Source organism: Protopterus annectens, chromosome 7.part0 (assembly GCF_019279795.1).
Source record: "Protopterus annectens isolate FY-2018-M chromosome 7.part0, PAN1.0, whole genome shotgun sequence".
NCBI lineage: Eukaryota > Metazoa > Chordata > Ceratodontiformes > Protopteridae > Protopterus > Protopterus annectens.
In genome coordinates this window covers 1,407,201,779-1,407,221,461 of record NC_056739.1, presented here as the reverse complement: position 1 = coordinate 1,407,221,461, position 19,683 = coordinate 1,407,201,779, and positions in this window count along the sequence as shown.

The window sequence follows — 19,683 nt, the reverse complement described above, 5'->3', positions numbered from 1 at the left end:
AAAACAATTTAATTTCAACTATTTTACTGAAGTTTTGCAAGTTAACCTTCTATGCACCAGTTCCCACTCTTAAAACATATACATTTACACAGTTACAATAGTTTATATATATTTCTGTTCTCATCCAGCAGGGTACACTGTGGTCACACCTTTCAGCTCAATACTATACAAACTCTTTTTACCCACACTTCTGTAGCAGCAGTTTGATATACACATAACATACAGTTCTAATACATTTGTAACACTAGCATGTGAATCGTGTTGACATTCACAACTGACATATAATTATTTACAAAATTCCAGCAAGCTGAGCTGGCAATATTTCCTTTTGTGACAACTTGTTTTCTGCTGTTTGAATGGTGTCTAATTTGTTTTTAAAATGTAAAAGTTTTAGGGGTGAGGAGTATTCAAGGCTAGGAAGGAGTTCATTCTTGGCTATAGAGGAACGAGGTTTTGTAGTTACTAATTGTGATATGTTGTAAGGAACCTTTAACTGCATCAGTACTTTATGAACTGCTCTGTGTGAATGGTGAAGGAGATTTTTTGTTTGAGTGTAACAGCAAGGTATCTTTGCTGTGTGTTATATGGGAGTTCAGTGTCCTGTGTATTGGTAATAAAATGGATATTCTCTGTGATGCACCAAAGAGCTTTACTGATGATTTGTTAGTATTAGTTGCCTGTTTATATTTGGCTAGCCATTTCCAAGTGTTTCATATGTCATTTTGTAGCTGAATTTAAAGGGTATTGATATATTTATTGGCTCAAGTCAGTACAACATTATCATCATGTAATGTACAGTTGATATTTGATAAGTTAAAGGGTTGATTGTTAATAAATATGGAAAAGAGTAGAGGACCTAAGACAGTAATTTGAGGAACACCTTTTGTTGTTTTCCACAAATGTCCAATTAGTAAGAACATTCCATGTTGTTGTTTATATTTTGCTGGTTGCAGTATACAAAGCTGTCAATCTGCAATTAAGGCAAAAATCTGTGTTGATTATCCATTAGAATGTCTTCCAGAATGTGTTTGTAGATGTGCTTTTGTCCCCTTTAGCCTGGTCCAGTAAAGTCACAGTCACTTGTACAGCCAATATGACCACGTTATTTATGACAACACATTTTAATACCGTGGACCAATGACAGTGTTAACCAATAATATTTTCATATAGCTTAATAACCTCTGAGCTCTCAGGTTGTTTGACAGTCCTATGCAAAATAGCATAATATACTGCCCATACCAGTCTGCTTGTCCAGCCCCAAGCCAAGTGGTATAACCCAGGCCTTTCAGGTACTATGATAACTGCTCCTGCACAGCATTATGCACCACTCATTTACCTGTTGTAACCACAACCAATTGGCCAAGGAATGCAAGGGAAGAATACAAAAGGGGAGTGGAGGGGCACCAAGCAACTGCCCACCAGGCTTTTCTGACCAGTATTGATGCATTCCCAGTCCAGGTGCATTTGTCTCACACACACACACACACACACACACACACACACACACACACACACACACACACACACACACTCACACACACACACACACACACACACACACACACACACACACACACACACACACACACACACACACACACACACACACACACACACACTCACACATACACACACACACACACAGACATGCGCGCACACACACACACACACACACACACACACACACACACACACACACACACACACACACACAGAGTGATTGAGTGATGGATTAAAATATTGCTCTTTTAAACTTAGAAATTTGCTAGAATAACTTGGTTTCTGGTACCATGCATTCCACACACATTGAGAGTGATTGAGCGATCCCCTGGCAGCAGCAACATCTCCTGAAATGTTTCCATACCTCTCCACCATACCTCTGAAACTCTTACCACAAGAAATATGGACAGAGCCACAAATAAAGGGGGAACAAAGGAAGAAAAATAGAGATGGATTTTAAATATTGCTTTTATAAACTTAGAAACTTGCTCAAATAAGAGTTTCTGTTAACATGCAGTTTCCAAATACACACAAACACGGAATTACCTCGCAACTGTACAGATTTTCGCAGAATGTCCTGATTTTTGCCTCATATTTTGGTCTGTTTCTCATAAAATTGTGGTTTACTTACAAATCATTGGTAAAGAATTGAGGGCTGAAATCAGAATATATAGACAGACATTTGAGTTTCTGACTTCATACCCTTCAGGAAATTCATGCAAATGCAAAACCTGTTATTCTATCAACTTTCTAAGTTTGTACGAGCAATATTTAAAAAGTGCCCCTATTTTTGGGCCTTTGTCCTCCCATTAATTATGGCTTTGACCAGATTTTTTTGCAAGAAGTTGAGAGGTATGAGTCACACTCACACACACACACACACGCACACACACACACACACACACACACACACACACACACACACACACACTGAGAGCGATTGAGCAATCCCAATAAAAAACCCAACAAAGGAACAAAAATAGGGATGGATTTTAAATATTGCTCTTATAAACTTAGTTCTTTTATATATATAGTATAATAACTATATATAAAACTTTAAATGTTGTATTATCTTCATTTTAGAGGTCAAACAGGTTTTGTGGCTCCAGATGAATTTTATTTGATGGGAGAGGGGCCAAAAATGGCTCTTTTGATAGTGAAGGTTGCTGACCCCTGTTCTAATCAAAACTATTAAGTGTGCAGTTTAGCTGTTGCAATTTTATAGTTTGGTCAAAAGAGGGCAGATGCTGCATTCAACAAAGTATGAAATTTGCTGGTTTATTTGTGTATCTCCGTATGTAAAGAATGTAGGCAAGCAGCTAGGCTGTAGACCTCTTCATTGATATCATGTTGTACCATAGCAAAAGTGAATTACAACTTCATCTACAAGGGACTACATTTTACAGTCTTTATACAATTTCATAACTACAGAATCATGTGCTAAAACAAAAGATCATTTCCAAATAGTGTTAAATTTATTTATTTCATATAAGGGCTAGTCTCAAGTCTTTTTTCAAATAAGACCTAGAGAGATGAGGACCATTCTAGTACAAACCTACAGGCAGATTATTAGCCTAGAAGAATTCATCAAAGCAACATGACTTTGAAATGTGGGAAAAAACAAGAGTAATCAGAGAAAATTCACCCAGGAACAAGGAGAACATGTAGCTTCCACTACTAGAGCTATAAGAAGCTAGAACTGAACCCAAAGTCATGGATATCTGAAATAGATATACAATGCCATGCATAACTGCAACTGTGTTATGAGCATATTAAGTTGGATGGCACCCACATCTACATTCCTTCTTTTCTGTTTCATATAAATTACATATAAATCATTCTACCTCCTGGGAATGAAAGTGACTTGTTACACTTATACAAATTACAGACTACCTCATGCATATTTAACTTTAATATTACCGGGTAAGCAAATTAACATCTTGTTTTGTAAATTCATTACATCAATCCACACCTTACAAGCTTAACAACAGAAAAAAATTGTAAAGCCTTCTTGAACTGGATATACCATGATTTATCTTTATTTATGTATACAATTTGTTTACTAGATAGGTGGGTTGCTCTGGGAATGATTACTAGCCATGACCTGAGATATCAAGATAAAACAGAAGAATACTCAGTTAATATACATGCAAAGGAATAATAGCTGCAACATGACACCACATACCTTTACTTGTGTTAGGGGAAGTACAGCACTGAACAGCAAAAATCTGACATAGTTATTCTAAACTGAGCTATATTTATTCATTGTGAAGAGAGCACAAATCATTTTAGACATTCCAAACAGAGCTCTATACATATATTGTGATATATTCCTACATCTATAGAGTGGTAACACTAATCAGACAGATGTACTAAATACCATGGTATAACAATGCTACCACCACATTAGTGAAAGTCTTAAGTGTTTTGCTTTCTTGTTAGCTACAACTCTCGGTTTCAAGTTTCAGTTGGAAAATATAATATTATATGAGAATGGAAACAAACAATGGCTGTAGTAAGCCTGGATCTAGAAAACATTTGCCTTTATATTCATCCATAATATATGTCTTTAAGAGTGCACAGAAGGATTAAGATAATTGGAGTTCTGTACTTTTTCAGAAACTAAATTCCATATAGTAGGATCCATTGATAGAAGGCTTTTTTCAGAAAACGTCAGTGAGTAATTGGGGGGGGGGGTCTCTGTAGTAATAAGCTGTTGTGATTTCTTAGTGTTTAGGGAGTTAGCCTCATCAATAAAGTATTAATAAGAGTGGATAATATCTTTCATTTAGGGGTTTATAAGTAACAGTATTTAAAAGAAATGTAATCCTAACTTCCACTGGTAATCGTTTGGATTTTAGTATAGTGTATTTTTGTGTCTCATGCTGTAAGTAGAATGACTAAATCTCAGTGACTTGTGTGATGCCCCATCACTGGACCTGTAAACAAGGAGCCTCAATTCTCACCACTGGCATCAGTGGGGGATGTACACACTGGGAGGATGGCAAGTTACACACACAGCAATGTGCAATTTCCCTTAAGAGCACACATAAACCACAGTCAGTCTGGGGCTGGTTTCTCCCTCATTCTCCAGATTCCCAATAAGACACCGCACTGACACAGCTATAGGGATGAGCTCTTAGCTGAGTGGCCAAACCAAGACCTCCAGCACCTTCTCTGTCAACCAGTGTTTTGTGTCTCTGCTCAAGTAGCTGACACACACACACTTTGAGATTTGATTTACACAGACACACACACACACACACACACACACACACACACACGCACAAACACACCTGGGAAAGGCTGGTACAGGTTTACTAGCTATGCTGCCTTCTGCCCAGACTATAAGGTAGCTTCCACCACCACCAGCCACTACTTATCAGCTACATTAAGGCTCTTAGCAAAGGGTGTCCAATCTTACTGTGCAAGGTTACTATTAATCCAAATGGTAGTTTGACGAAGAACCAAGCTATTAGGAGTGGCCTGTACAGTGTCACCAAATAGATTTACAAGTATGCTAAGTGCTTAAATATCTATGAACAGACCAGCCACAATTGAAAGGTTTAAATATATTTAATAATAAATAATAAAAGAACAAGACAATACTAAATACATATTCACAGTGATGTCAGAGTTCAAAATCACAGGAAATATTTAAAACAACATTGCAGGACAGTCTCACATGAATACAGAAAATATCTAAGCTATACTATAGTAATAACCCACACCTGGGTGTTAGTACTGCTGGATTTACCCATTGTTAGTGTGGTTTGGTCACAAGAGCAAAGCCCGAGTGGCCAAACAAAGCCAGTCGTGGGTAAATCCAGCATTACCCACACCCAGAAGTGGGTTATTGCTATTATACAATGCCATTATTTACAAAAAAAAATATTATTTTTCTTAAATAATGGCATTGTATAATGCCTCCTTGCTGCTCTTCCGCAGCTGTCTGGTATTCTGCGGCAGTTCTGATGTACTGCGGATGCATATGCCTATGCAGTACATCAGAGCTGTGGGCAAATGCAATGGAGAAAGCAAGCTCTCCGTTGCTTTTTACAAACTGTCTCGCTATGTTAAAGGAGTTTAACATAGCGAGACAGCTTTAAAAAAAGCAACAGAGAATCTCTGGGAAAATTATGGTACCATTGTTAGATATTATGGTGAGAGGTGGTGTGGGGACCTTGCGAGTGGGGGAGAAGAGTAATAGTTTGGTTTTATTTGGGTTTAATAGTAGCTGGTGACCAGTGAGCTAGTTCTCTACTTTGTTGAAAGTGATTTGGGACAAGGATTGTAAATCTGTGGGGGAGGTTGCAGAGCAGATTAGGGTTGAGTCATCTGCATACTGAATACAAGTTGCATCAGGGATGACTTTGTACAGGTCATTAATGAATATGGAGAATAGGAGGGGACCTAATATAGATCCCTGTGGGACTCCAAGGGTGACTGGTAAAAGGGACGATAGGTTATTCTTCCATAGTACAGCTTGTTGTTTGTCACTTAGGTAAGAATAAAACCAGGCAATTGCTATGTTATCTATAGAGAGTTATTTTAATGTGTTTAAGAGTATCTGGTGATTTACCATATCAAATGCTTTGGATAGGTCAAGGAAGAGGGCTGAGGAGAGCTTGTTGTCATTACGGTATTGATTTATTGTATAGGAGAAGGAGAGGAGGGCTGAGGTTGTACTATGGCAAGGTCTAAATCCGTGCTGGGAGAGGGCTAGGAGAGTGTTTTGATTCAGATAGGCAAGAAATTGCTTGTTCATAGGTTCATAGGTAGGTACTAGGCTATTTGCCTGAGGGCATTTATAAGCCTAGACAGAGTGTGTCAGTTTTTGCTGCCCCATTGATTAGTTAACTGATCCTCTGTCAAGCAGAGCCAATGAAGTGATCCCAGGGGTGTATTTTCTGTTACCCAGCCACTCGTCAAGGTTTCTCTTGAAGAGAATTAGTGAGGGGCTCTGCCTAATGTAGTTTGGAATTTTGTTCCAAAGCATGGGAAGTCTCTGTGACAGGAATCTATCCCTCCAGCATGTTCTATTTATTGTTGTGGTGAGTTTTAGCTCACTAGAGTGCGTGGCTCGCAGTGACTTGGATTTCTTTAGGTGGAGCATGTCCATCAATTCTGAGTTGGACATGGCTTTGTAAGTCAGGCAGAGATCACCTCTGAGTAAGTGATATGCCACTGAGTACAGCCAGAGTTTTTTCAGTTGGGCTGCATAGGACATATGTTTGAGGCCAGTAATCCTCTTGGTGAGGTGCTTTTGTGGTCTTTCCAGCTGTTGGAAGTGTCTTGTGAGGTAGATCCCAAATGGGGCATTGTACTCTATGATGGGTCTGATGAGTGATGGGTGTGGAGGCACTATAACCTCTTTATTTCTATATGCGAACCCTTTAGTAATTAGATGGGCCACATAGAAGAATTTCCTAACTTCTTTGGCAATATGATTGTCAAAGGAGAGATTGCTATCTACATGGGTCTCCAGATCTCTTATTATCTCTTCTGTATTAAGGTGCCTGCCACCTATGTGGTAATTCATATGTGTTTTGTTTTTCCCAAATGGGATGACTATGCATTTTTTGGCATTTAGCTTGAGACCATGACTTTGACAAGAGGTGTCCATCTCAGTAAGTCCCTTTTGGAGGATGTCTGTGTCAGCCAGAGAGTAAATTATGGCTCCCAGTTTGCAGTCATCAGCAGACTTGGTTAGCCATAGTCCTTCTATGTTTGCCTGTATGTCTGAGAAGTATATGCCAAACAGTAGGGGTCCCAGGACCAAGCCTTGCGGGACACCACTTGTGACTGGTTTAGAGTCGGACCTGGAGCCCGCTATTCTTACCGTGTGAGTTCTGTCTGTAAGCCAGTTGCCAACCCATCTCATCATGTAGGGGTTTATGTTCAGGCTGGTGAGTTTTTCTGTAATACCCGAGTGGGGAATGGTGTTGAAAGCCTTGGTGAGGTCAAAGTAGCCTGTGTGAACCACCTTTCCCTCATCTATGGCCTTGGTGACTGTCTCAAAGAAGTCAACCAGGTTTAGTAGGCATAATCTGCCCTTAACAAAGCCGAACTGGGTCGGGTCAAGTGTTTGGAGGTTCCTAATGTCTTTGTTAATGAGTTCCATGATGATGTGCTCCATAGTCTTGCAGACCAGGCTCGTCAGGCTTATGGGGCAATAGTTACCAGGGTCAGTTGTTGCCCCTCCTTTGTGGAGAGGAATAACCATTGCTGTGCACCATTCTATAGGCATATAGCCTGTGGAGAGGCTAAGGTTGAACAGCATGTTTAGGTGAGGGTTAGTTCGCTCTGTAATTCATGCAAGATGCAGTCTGGGACACCATCTGGCCCCACTGACGCTATGTTTTTGGCTTTTGAAAGGGCTGTTTTCACCTTTGTGTCTGTGATTTCTGGGACACTGCACTCTTCTGGTATTGTGGGCCCTTTTGGGGATGAGAGGGGGGGTGAAGTTTGCAAAGACTCTATCTGCCAGGATATTGGCAATATCAGTAGGCTCAGTATATTTTCTGCTATTTTGCACTAGTTTAGTTGAGAGGGTGGCCTAATAGTTAAGGTGTTTGCCTTATAAACACAAGGTGCAGGGTTTGAGTCTCACAAGGGATAATTAGCTAGGCTTAAAATGGCTCACAAGGGCAGTTAGTCTAGTACTAATCTATGAACTATCTGCGAGTTGCCACTTAAATTCTTAACATAGCTAAAGAAAGCTTTGTGGTTATCTTTTGAATCCTTGGCTATTTTTCTTTCGAAGTTAGCCTTGGATGATTTTATGAGGGACCTTAGTTTCTTACTGATACTGATCAGGGATGTCTTTCCTTCTTGGGATTTGCTTTTTTTGAACTAGTTTCCTCCTTCTGTTGTATGGCTTGTTTATGGCAGGGGTCCACCAAACTGGTTTCCTTCTCCTAGAGGAGTGTGTCTTGGTTTTGCTAGGGATGGCATGATCCATGCATCCTTGTAGGTGCTCATAGAGTGTATTTGTAAATGTTTCTGCCTCTTGGGCAGAGTTATCCTTTAGGGTGGGGGCTGTGAAACTTACCACCTCTGTTTTAAGTAAGGTGAAGTTTCATTTAGAAAAGTTTTTGTGGATACATTTTTCCATTATTTTAGCCAAGGGAGACAGAATGGCTATAAGCCTATAATATGAAAGTTCATTGGAATCTCCCCCTTTATGAAGAGGAACAATGTGGGAGATTTTCCAGATGTGGGAGATATAGGCTTCATGGATAGTTCTATTGATTAAAATTGATATGGGGTATGCTATTTCATTCGTGGCTTTTTGGAGATATTCTGCAGGTAGTATGTCTGCTGAAAGGGTGGTGGGTTTAAGTTTTTTTAAGTAGGGACTTAATAAAAGATGTTGGTACTGGATCAAGCTTAAAGGGGGTCTTATTATCAGGTGTGGGGTTGGTGGTACTTGGGGTATAGGGAGATAGCTTACTGGCTAGGGATTGCACTGTTTCTGTAAAGAAAGTGTTAAAGGTGTTAGCAACAATTTATGAAGTTGTTGGAGGGTAGTTAAGGGGGTAGGGGTAGTTGATTGGCCTGGGTGGAGAAATTTGTTTATGCCTAAACAGAATTTTTGTGGTTGATTTTGGTGCTTTTGTTGCAGATTACAGTAGTAATTCTTTTTGTCTAGAATAATAGACTTCTTTGCATCATTTCTCAGCTGTTTATATATAAGGTGGTCATTTGGGAACTTAATGGTTCTCCAGTAGGTCCACACTTTATTTCTGCTAACAATTTTTTGTCTTGTATCATGGGACAGCCATGGTGCTACTTTGTTATTTAGTCTGAATAAAGTTCTTACAACTTCTAATGGTTTTAAAGGAAGATTGTTGAGGGATGTCATTTCTTTTCCTGATTATATAGGCCAGGAAGTGATCACTAAAGTCCTCAGGTAGGGTGCCTGTTTTATATATCTGGGGTAGGTTGGTTATTAATATCCAGTCTAGGATACTTTCTTTTTTGTTAGGCTTATTGATTCTGGTTGGGGAAGATATCATCTGGGAGAAGCCATGCAAATTTATATGGGTGGAGGGGAAGTCTGAAGAGCAAGTATTCCAGTCGATATTAATATCCCCGAGAATAATAGTTTCCAGGGGGCAGTTAGTGGAGAGCCATTGGAGGATACCCCAAGGTATTTGTGTTGTCACCTGGGGGACGATAGATGCATGCAATGTTTATAGATATGCGTTTGTTGAGTTGGACCTTTGTGATGAGTATTTCTGCATTGTTACTAAACAAGGCATTTGAGATACTAGTTTTGGATACTTCCAGAGTGGATTTATACAAGATGGCTACCCTCCTCCTTTCTTAGAGATGTGATCAAGTCTTAATATATTGCACCCTGTGGGTATAATCTTATTATCAATGTTAGTAGGCTTGAGCCAGGTCTCGGTAAGGCATAGTATATCAGGGGAGTGGACATCCAGGACGGCATGTAAGAAGTGAAATTTCTTGTTTATACGTCTAATGTTTAGGTGACACACTAGGAGGGAGTTGTGGGCATTACTTGAGTTTCGTAGGCTAGTATGGGTGTTATTTTTGGGGCTGATAGTAACAGGTGGGGTTGGGCCTGGGTTAGGGTGGATGTCACCATCCACTATGAAGTTAGGTAGTAATCTAATAGCAAGTTTCTGGGGTTTTAATAAGAGTTTGTGGTAGTATTTAGTTCTAGGATTAATATATGAAGCACAAATGGGATGATGAGTTTTTGCATTAGGAGAGTTTGATGAGAGGTGGAGTAGTGGTTGGTTAGAATTATGTGGCTGATTAGTAGTACTGGTTTTGGTTCTAGGGTAGTGGGTGTCAGGGAGGTGTTGGTATTCATAGGCTGTGAGAAGATAGGGAATTATAAGTGGGGTATTAGGCAGTAAATAGGATTAGAGTTTGAAGATTTATTAAAAGTATGTGGAGACATTGTAGGGATATTTGACTAATGCTTGTTTAAAATAGAGTTGGGGTGTTTATAATTAGCATATAGTGAGAGACTGGAGAGAGTTGGAGTAATAGGGCTGAGTCCTGTGAATGATTGGTTAATGCTGATTGATTCTGATGAGTGGGAGTGGTGTCAGATGACAGGGAATGGCAAGGTGATAATATGTGTAGGACACCTAGGGGGCAGGTGGGAATTGGAGGCAGGGTAGGGAAGTGGAGTGAGCCTGCAGGGCGAACGGAGCGGGTAGAGCCAAAAGAAGAAAAAGATCAAGGAGAACAATCAATCAGTGGAATGCTGAAGTCTAAAGGTAAGTGTGTTGAGATATATAAGAAGATAAGAGGCTTAAAAAATATAGAAATGGGATTATAGCAGAGTGATACAAAGAAATATTTGTATGGTTATACTGGGACCACAGTATGAGAGAAAACAATAACAAAGAGATGACTATAAACTGTGTTAGAGGGATTCGATGAAGAAGAGGTAAAGGGATTTAGAGACCCTAAAACTAATAGTATGCAGCCACCTAGCGGACAGGTGGGGTACTTGAATGCACTAGTACTATGGAGTCACCTAGAGGGTAGTGGGTGACTTGCATGCAAGCACACTACTGGGGATTCCTATGATGCAAGGCAGAAAAGCTAAGTCAAAAGATGGTGACTTTCTGCATCAGGCTTTTTGATACATCTGCAATTAAGCAGGAGTGGAAGGGGAAGTGTGCAGGTTCCTGGGGATCCAGATACATTCCACTACTTGGGACTGATATGACTCTGGGGGGTGGCCCAAGGAGGGTAGGTTTGGACCAGTTCAAAAGGTCTATGGTGTTGTCATATGGACAAATTTCAGGAAGGATAAAAGAAATTATGAAAAATAATTGGGTTGTGTTCAAAGGCAAAGAAGGTCTTTTAGAGGTTCTGGGAAATTAACCACATTTTATTTTTAAAACAGATTTTAATATAAAATTTCTGTTGGAGCACCCAGTTATTTTTAAAACTATGAACAAAGGAACGGGGAAGTGTGGTAGTTGTGAATACTGTAAATTTATTTTAACAGCTCCATTTGTGGAGTTAGGTAATACATGATACACAATACATTTAAAACCAGGTACCTGTAATACTAAGCATGTTATCTATTTAGCCTCATGTCAGGAATGTAATTTTTTTTATATAGGGAAGACAGAGAGGGTTTTTCATAGACGTATCTATGAACATTTGTATGTGATAAGAAAAGGGGATGATAATAATGCCCTCAGTCGACACTTAAAAGCTAGTCCCCATTGTTCTGGTTTTCTTTTGGAATTTGTGAGATTGTAGATAAAGACCAGAGCAGGGACAATTGGAAAAATAAATTAGAGCTGGAGGAAATAATGTGGCAAATTAAAATTAATGCCACAATGGGACCCGGGTTGAATGAAATGTTCAGTATTGTGCCATTTTTAAAGAAACGAGCTGAAAAATTTTGACTTTTATAGTTAAATGATTTTAATGGTGTATTATGCATTTCATTTTATGTATCTTTCCACTTTTGTTAGAATGTATTAATTATACTTAATTGAATGTAATTTGGCTGGTGGGAGTGTGTATTTAAACAGAGGAAGTTAGCATTTTAAGTTGTTCTGAGGAAGTCATGCTTGACATGATGAAAGCGCTTAACTTTATTTGTGGTGAATACCAAATAAAACAGTGTTTTACAAGTCTTCATACGTTCCTGGATTGTGTTATACAGCCCTAATTTGACAAATGTCCTGATTTTTATGAGTTATTTTTCGGGCACTAAACACTTCTTTCTTGGTTCTGGAGTTATTGTTTTAGTGTGGTTGTTATGGGCAATATTCACAAGGACTTAGTTCCTGTGTGGTTTTGAAACCAAACAAGTTTTTATATGAGCGATCCAGGTATGTCTTTGTTTTTTGAAGAGGAGGAGGCGAATGCCAGTGTAATTTTAAATGAAGGTGTGTCTTCTAATAATACAAATATTTTGCAGTTGGTTATGGCTTTAACCAACAAACTGACTTTACTGCAACAAACAGTAGAAAAACTACAAAAACCAGTGGGCGGTGAACAGCCAATAATTGGAGCGAGTTGTAATGACGAAGTTTGACTTACATCATTATGCCCACATGTGGAACCACCAAGAGCAGTAATGGCTGCTAGTTCACAGGATTCGATTCCGTGTGGCCAGAGAGCAGTTTCTAATTCACCAGGGTCGATGAATTTCAGTTTGAGGGAATGGATTATTATAATAACGAGGTGTCCTTTTCAAGAAACAAAAAAGGTACTGACTTTAATCTTGATAAAAAACTATATGAAATGGAGTCTAAGTTAGTGAAGGTGCGGAAGCTTCAATGTGACAATGCCTATCTGAATGAGAGTATCAAAAACTGTAGAGTACCTAAAGGACTGAGAATTTTTCGTTTTCCGAACGGAATTTCAGAAGGGCAGCCTGAATGTACTGAACTATTACAAATGTTCGACAGACATGGTTATGAGTTGATGGAGTTTATAATTAAAGTCAACAATAATAAAATTAAAGAACTAATGTCAGAAATAGATGTGTTAAATGAAAATGTTATACAGGATGTACAGTTTCAAATGTATGGGAACAAGTATGATGAAATGTTTATTAAAGCAGAACAGCTAGCTGAAATTAACAAGAGGAAACAAAAGAAGTTAAAAAGGGATGAGGTAGAATATAAAAACAAGCTAGCTTATCCTTTGCCTAAAGCCTGCTCTGTTAAAAAAGATGATGTGAACACAAGGGGTAGACAAGACAAGTTCTAGTAATAATGGTTTAAAGGAATATGATCCGTACCCTGAGTCTGGGAAAGAGTATCCAGCCTTTAGGAGATCAGAGAGGCTACAAAATAAAAACACAAATTTTTGTAATAATGGGGTTTTTTGGACCCAAAGGGTGGAGCAAGGGCAAAGACACGCTCGAACAATTTACATCAGTGGTGGAACAACAGCTCCCGGTAGCCTCTAATGAAATTATTTCTTCCTTTGATGGTATATTGTTGAACTATCAGGGATTTAATATATTCAACTATGCTAATATTGAGGTGAATAAAAATGTATTCTCCTTATTTAAAAAAGGAATGAAATTTGTACCTAGCAGGAAATCGGATGTGGTTAAGACAATCACAGAACTTAAACTATATACTAAAAAACTAAACTTGCAATATTTGTTCAAAGATAACATTTATGACAGCAGGGAAAGGGAGGGTTTTAAAAAGAAAAGTTGTTTTAACCCACCTATGCACTCTACTATAGCTATATATGATCAACTAATTTCCCAAGAGATATATGAAACAATACAAAAGAATAATGTAAGACAGTATAACTTGACTAAAGAAGAAAGTATTTTATTGAACCAGTTTATGGGGAATTCTAATTTAAGGTTTATGAAACCGGACAAGGGAGGGGGGTATGGTCATAGTGGAAAAGATAGACTATGTTAATAACATCTGTTTAATGTTACAGGATGAAGACAAATATGAAATGGTGTCTAGAAATGAGATAAATATAGCTCATAGGAAGATCCAAATGTTATTAGAAGATTCCTTGTTGCAAGGTGTTATTAATGAAGCAACATTTGAATTTTTGAGGAATGACCACCCCACAGTACCAACTATGTTTGAGAGACCTAAAACCCATAAAATTATTTTGAATCCCCCTTACCGGTTAATTATCACTTCTCAAAATAGTACCACATACCCATTGGGGGTGTTCGTGGACAGAATGGTTAGGTCAACATTGAGACCTATAGAACATATAATTTTAGATTTTTGGGACTTTCTCTCTAGGATAAAACAACATTTTTATGGTGAAGAAGTGTGTTTTTCCACAGTAGATGTGGTAGACTTATTTTCCTTTATACTTCACCGTGAAGGGTTAAACTATTTTTTTTTCAGCCCTGAGGGAACTGACTACCCTAAATAACACCATGACTAACTTCATTATATTATTAATGGAAATTATTCTCAAGAACAACTACTTTATATTTGAAGGAGAATATTATAGGCAAATTAAGGGGGTGGCAATGGGGAGTAGTTGTGCCCCCTTATTTGTAAATTTAGTCAAATATATGTGGGAAAAGGAACACGTGTTATCTAGTACATACGTAAACTATTGGACTCTATATTTTACATTTCTGGATGATGTTTTTATTATGTGGAAGACCAAAGGTAAACATGAGGAATTCACTTCTTACTTAAACAATGTATGTGTTTACTTCAAATTCACTAGTGTATTTGAAGTGACTGCCATTAATTATTTAGATGTGACTTGAACTAAGGACATTATTAATGGGAAATTCACATCCAAAAACTATAGAAAACCTACTTTTTTGAACGACTATTTAGAGTTCAATAGTTGTCATCCTTTGTATGTAAAAATGAACATTGTCAAAGGCCAAATGGTGAGGATGGCTAGAATGTGTTCTGAAAAAGAGCTACTTGAGAGGGAAATGGGGACCTTGGTCACCTTTTTTCTGGATAGAGAGTACCCTACCAAGTTGGTTCACAAATTTTGTACCCAGGTTATGGATTCCTGGGGATCCAGACACATGCCACTACTTGGGACTGATACGACTCTGGGGGGTGGCCCAAGAGGGTAGATTTGCACCAGTTCAAAATGTCTATGGTGTTGTCATATGGACAAATTTCAGGAAGGATAAAGGAAATTATGAAAAAGAATTGGGTTGTATTCAAAGGCAAAGAAAGTCTTTTGGAGGCTCTGGGAAATGAACCACATTTTATTTTTAAAACAGATTTTAATATAAAATTTCTGTTGGATTGTAGATAAAGACCAGGGAAAAAGGGCAAATTTCCTTATGTTGGCCAACTAGTTCCGTTCCCTGTGTAAATATGTGAATGTTCACTGAAGTGAACATTCAATGTTTTTTGTTCGATGAACCAAGGTTCGCTGAAGTGAACCTTCGGTAAACTAATATAGACCCTTCCAGCTTGACTTGTAGCAATTTGCAATCTGAAGGACAATGCAGTTATGTCACTTCTGAGCCCTGGGAATACCAGAGATCTGAATGGGCCTTCCATCTTAACTTCCTTTTGTGGGGACCCTTGCTTCTGGCATAAATCCTTTAATTGAACCATACCTTACATAGTACTCTGCTCCTCATTGCCTATAATCAGAAAATAATCCAAATAGTAAATTGTTACTTGCTGTGGGTCTCTTTTTTTTGCCAGCACCATTGGACAGCAATGCTGCACTTCTCAAAGATGGTGCAAGCCATTACACTCCCTATTGACATGGCCTTGTCCAACTAAAACAGGCTTTCAAACCTCAAGTCCAGAAGCCCCCAGTCCTTGCCACAGATGAGAAGTAAACTGAAAACAGACTCTATGTCCAGTTTTGACATCTATAACTCCTGGAATTATCTAAAGATATGTATAGCCTCATTTAGGGACACATAATGTACTCAGTTCTCATCTCTACTGGTTGACAATGACATCCTCCTGTCCGCTGGAAAGAAAGGGGATGGGCCTTTCAATTATAACACTTGGGTAGGTATGCTGATGTTGCTCTTCCCACCTGAGAGCTTTGTTCATTGCCTGTAGCTTCTGGAATCTCTGGTCATACCATAATCAGGTAGATCAACACCTGACATGATGCTTTCATGTAAAGCCTGAAAATACAACAAAAATGGGCAATGTTTCGGTGATTTTCTTTGGACAATTAAAACAGTGTATAAAATGAATCCCACACCTCAGCTATCCCAATTTTTCACCTTAAATTTCTTAAATTCTGTCTTCTCCAAGGCAGAAATTGCAGCTGACAAATCCTTAACCCATTACATTGTCTGCCTTTAGCAAATGCTGAATTTCATCAGAGCACTGGAGATCTAAACCTTCAACACAATCTCTCTTGAATAGTTTATCCTTAATCACATATAGGATGTGCACTGTGATCAATTTGCCCCCAGTAAAAGTGAGCCTGCATTCATCCCTGCCCTGCCTGTGAGGCTGACCTCATAGTGCTAGGAAACTGCTGTGGACCAGAGAAGCTTGTTGATTTGTTAAAGACAGCTGGGGGAAGGGTAATTAAGTTGGGTCTACCAAAACTTAACTCATTATAGCTGAGTGACACCTCCAGGTGCATTTGCAGTTTACTCCTACTGATGTCTCTAGGTGTCAAATATTGCTTTCTCATATTTGCATCAATAATTCCTAAACCATGCTATGTACATGCTTTTAAAACATTTAATTTTAAAGCTTACACAATGACAAACTCAACTGCATTAATATTTGATCTCTGAGAGCAGGTAAAGAGATATTGATTGTTGTTTTTAATTATATTAATTTATATACATATAATTTTCAAATTTTTCTAAATATTTCAACAACCAAGTTACACAAACTGAACTCCTTAGCCTCATATGAATGCTCTCAGTTAGATGAACAAAATGTCGCTGACAGTATGTGTGCAACTTGAGTGGTTGCTGATATATTGTAGGTTGTTTGCAAGATATTACAAATGTAATAGTTACTCCCCCAGATTTACTAAACTTCCGTGCTGGACTAATCTAGTCCTGCACGGAAGTAGCAGTTTAAGAGGAGGACGGCAGTGTGCCATTCATATTAATGAAGGCATGCTGCCTGAGCTCCAAATCCTACATGGAGCTTGGACGAGTGCAGGGCGCGTGTCTGAGAGCATAGCTCTCAGAATAAACCCAGCTCTGCAAAGTAGAACAGAAGAAAGTGTAAATAAATGAGCGATACCACTCATAGGTGTCTGCATATCCCCACCAACAGTCCCCATGTGTTCAACAGCAACAGTACATTTAAATAAAATGAAGAAACCCTTTTATTTATTTTTGTTAAACCCTGAGTACAGCTACCTGTAGGTGCGTGGAAGCGCCCGTCGCTCAGCTATGGTTGAAGCAGCTGAAAAGGCTGAAGGGGATAACAAGGAAAATATATATGCAAATGAAACAGCACAGTACTATTGTAGTGGTTAGAGCACCCGCCTAACGAACAGGCATTCCCAGTTCAAGTCCCACTGCAGCAGATATCATTTTCCATATGAAATCTGTATATGAACATATTTTTACATCTTTTTGCTGTATAACCTACATAACATTTAAATGTGAACTGGAGTACTGCATTAAATGCACATGTGAAGTGTCAGTGTCATAATGAATAAGGCACTAGTAAGCAGGTTTAAGCACAAATAAGCAGTATTAAGCGTGTTTAAGTGCATTTGCATGGGGGTAAGCATTGCCTACACAGATTAAGCAAGGTAGAAGCTAAATGAGTGTAAGAAACTGTAACCAGAGGATAGCAGTGCTTACCATTGCGCAAACCCACACAAATCCGCTTGCAACTGCTTTAAAGTGCCTTAATCACTCTGTATCCAAAGGCCTATGTTCTGCTCAGCAACAAAATAAAATGCCTCTGCAAGGCTCAAACTCAGGACCCTGCACACTATAGTCACAGTAGTTATCCACTAAGCCATCATAGCAAAAGATATGAATGAGGTATCAGCAAACTAGTCCTCACCAGAGGAAAATCAAACCAAACATGTGACCTGAATCTATCTACAGTGTGATGTTGTATAACCTGCCACAGAACATAAATATGTGAACTGGAGTACTGCAGTAAGCATAGATTTCAGGTGATATTGTAATAAAGTGTAGAAGTCCCCAGGTCCCTATACAGTGTATATACACATGACTCACGGATGCCAGACACATATATAACTTGTAATAAAGAATAAATCATTGCCAAATGGCAAATATAGTGCTAATTAACTATTATGAAATGCTAACCACAGCACAGCTCAAGTTAGTAAGTGTAAGCAATGTGTAGGGGAGCCAATTCAATCTGCCTAGTGGTATACCTCTTTAAGCAGTGCCAACCTTATGTAAGCAGGTCTGCCCATAGCTTAGCCTTTTCAAAACTGGCCAATCATGGGAAAGTGTGGGAAAATGGCTGTATTTAAACCCTACAGGCAATAATACTTATCATAACTGGTTGTAGCTCCCTACTGCAGGCAGAATGGCTGGTGTGGGTGAAGGAACTCGTTTTAGAGCACAGTGCTGGGGCATCCAGGAGTCAAAATTCATGGTATGGCTCCTGGTAAAACACCATGATCAGAGACTACTGCAGGGCCAGTACCAGGGCTCGCAGTATAAAACGGAGGCCTGGGACAGTCTCGTCCATGACCTCACCAGTGCCACAAGTATCCCCCGGACTGGTAAGCAGGTCAGGCACCACCATGCTGACCTGAAGCGGCGGAGGGAGTTGTACTGGAACAGTGGATCCAGGAGTCTCGGCAAATGCCCAGTGCCCCAGTACTGAGTAAGTACTCATTTTACTAAGTAGTAAATAATTGCCTAGCTTGTGTATACTATGGATAGGTATGGTTAAATATCACTGCATTTCTCTGACAGCTGCAAATGAGTGGTCTGAAAACCAGCAAGCCCATGATGCTAGGCTGCAAAGGCTGCATTGCGAGGCAGGTTAGTAATCAGTCTGCATGTTCTGTCATAACAAATAAATATAAGAGCCTTAGAAAGTGTTGTATCAGTAGAAATAAATGTGTAATAGTCTGTGAATAAAGGTATAACCCCTGGAGTGCTTCTGCTTGTTCTTCTCTCATATGTTGGTAATCTGTTCCATACTATAAATAGTACTGTTGTATCTTAAGCACTGTCACCCACACCGTGGTATGCAGATAAAATGGGTATGAAGTCCTGCATAACAATGTAGGAAGTGGCAAGAGGTCAGTCATAATGTACAAGTTAGGGAGACTTAGATAGAAAACAGTTGAAAGCTTTACATCAGTTCCCCGATAGCACAGTGTACTGTGATGTTAGCTGTAATATTTTGTCACACACAGAAGGGGTTTGAATCCTGGGAGTGCTACTTAGTTGTATGCATAATCATACCCCACAACTGTACAGATTTTGATACAATGTTCAGATAGAAATCTGTGGGCATAATTACACCCAACAGTACAGAATTTGCCAGAATGTTCAAATTGTAAGTTGTATACATATTCATACCCCACAACTGTTCCAATCTTTGCAGCATGTCCAGATAAATGGCCCATATCACCAGCTTGGTACCATGTTCCCCTGAAAATCCAGTGTGATGATCCAAGAAATGTAGGCAACTGTCAATGACATATAATTGATAGTCAAACATGTACATAGTCAGAGAATGTATATGGAAACAAACCTGCCATTCTAGCACCTCACCCAAAGTGTAT